Source organism: Procambarus clarkii, chromosome 36 (genome assembly GCF_040958095.1).
Source record: "Procambarus clarkii isolate CNS0578487 chromosome 36, FALCON_Pclarkii_2.0, whole genome shotgun sequence".
Classification (NCBI taxonomy): domain Eukaryota; kingdom Metazoa; phylum Arthropoda; class Malacostraca; order Decapoda; family Cambaridae; genus Procambarus; species Procambarus clarkii.
Genome location: NC_091185.1, coordinates 26,574,275 through 26,576,849, shown reverse-complemented (window position 1 = coordinate 26,576,849; position 2,575 = coordinate 26,574,275).

The window sequence follows — 2,575 nt, the reverse complement described above, 5'->3', positions numbered from 1 at the left end:
TGAAAACTCACACCCCAGAAGTGACTCGAACCCATACTCCCAGAAGCAACGCAACTGGTAACTACAGGGCGCCTTAATCCGCTTGACCATCACGGCCGTCAAAAGGAAGTGATAGCCGAGGCTATTTGAGCCACTTCCCCGACGGCAACTCGGAAGTGGCTCAAATAGCCTCGGCTATCACTTCCTTTTGACGGCCGTGATGGTCAAGCGGATTAAGGCGCCCTGTAGTTACCAGTTGCGTTGCTTCTGGGAGTATGGGTTCGAGTCACTTCTGGGGTGTGAGTTTTCATTCGCATATAGTCCTGGGGACCATTCAGGCTTGTTCGCATATATATATATATATATATATATATATATATATATATATATATATATATATATATATATATATATATATATATATATATATATATATGTAAAGTCGTGTGTATGTATTTGCATAATGAGCGCCATCTTCAGAGGGCAGTAACATACGTTTTCTGAAGAGATCTACAGCTGATAACCGTGGCAATGATTCACGAAACATTTACATCACCTGTGCCTCTTAACTCAAACAAAAAAGACTTGTTGGTATTTACTAAACAGTTCTCAGACTCCAGGATTGTTTTGTACGATTTCGTAGCGCTGCGGAGTTCCTTAGAAAATATTTAGAGACTAAGCCGCTATGAGCGAGATAAGAGGTTCAGATCCTGAATGAAGAACATCCTTTGTGGGTCTGTGGGAAGCCTTGAGCTCCCTCTCGCCCGAGCAGTACATACAAGTCTAAGGTTATACTGTCCGAGACTAATGATTGGCTGTTAAAGTGACTTTCAACCCTCTCTGAGTTATGGTAATGAAAACCGATGTATTAAATGGTTGTTAGTGGCCTATAATTGCCAAGGCAACCATTAAAATCTTAAAATGTGGTTGTTTTAAGAAAGTAATTGAGAGTTGCTCTATCATTTAAGACAAAATACACTCGTAAGACGTTATCTAAGAAACTAATAGACTAAATATGCTTAAATTTGTCTGTAAACAAAGACTGGGACTGATCGGCTTTGAGGAACTTAGTTTTTGGGGTAGATCGTGTATATTTGTAAATAAACTTATACTGTTGCTTCATTTGATGCCCTGTAATATGTGAGTACAGGACAGACTACAGCATTCTTTGTTTAATTAAACACAGAGCGTGAGTGATTTCCTGACATGCTGCATAGGTTGAATGTGAAAATAAACAAAGGGTTCGATCCCTACAGGCCGCTCAACTGTAATACCCTAGCGATGAAGCAAAGGGCAAGTGGCACTATTAGGAAACACGAATGACAGACCAGAGATGGCACACTGCCTCCGTTGAGAGAGAGAGAGAGAGAATGGGCTGTAACGATCCGACCATCTGCCTGACAGCTGCACTCACCGCGTTGTCAACACGCTACAAATGGATGTGCTGTTAGCGTGTAGGTGTAATCCTGACATTATTTTCATCCTACTCCATGCTCACTTTTAAAACACACATGCGCGCGCACACACACACACACACACACACACACACACACACACACACACACACACACACACACACACACACACACACACACACGCACACGCACACGCCCACACACACACACACACACACATACACACATACACACACACACACACACACACACACACATACACACACACACACACACACACATATAGATAGGCTATTTAACACAAGGGGCACACGCACTAGGGGACACAGGTGGAAACTGAGTGCCCAAATGAGCCACAGAGATATTAGAAAGAACTTTTTTAGTGTCAGTGGTTGACAAATGGAATGCATTAGGAAGCAATGTGGTGGAGGCTGACTCCATACACAGTTTCAAGTGTAGATATGATAGAGCCCAATAGGTTCAGGAACCTGTACACCTGTTGATTGACGGTTGAGAGGCGGGACCAAAGAGCCAGAACTCAACCCCCGCAAGCACAACTAGGTGAGTACACACACACACACACACACACACACACACACACACACACACACACACACACACACACACACACACACACACACACACACACACACACTCACACACACACACACACACACACACACCGAAGCTCAACCCTCCTCCAAGCACAAGTAGGTAAGAACAACAACTAGGTGAGTACACAGTAGTGTGTGTAGATAAGAAAGAGTAGATAAGGATGGATAATTTAACACAGGTAGTACACGCCCAAGGGGACACAGGTGGAAATTGAGTACCTAAATGAGCCACAGAGACATTAGAATCATTTTTTTCAGTGTCAGCGAAATGGAATTCATTAGGAAGTGATGTGGTGGAGACTGACTTCATACACAATTAAAAAAGTAGATAGAGCTCAAGAAGCTCTATTGGTGTCTTCAAAATTCTTCAAAATTCTTCAACATTTAAAATACTCAGAGGACTTGACAAGATGAGTAAAGACAAACTATTTACCATTGGATGAACACGAATACTGGAACACAGGTGGAAACTGAGTACTCAAATCAGCCACAGGAACATTTGAAATATATATTTTTTCTGTGTCAGAGTGGTTAACATTGCTAAATATCTCACGTCGGTGGAAGACA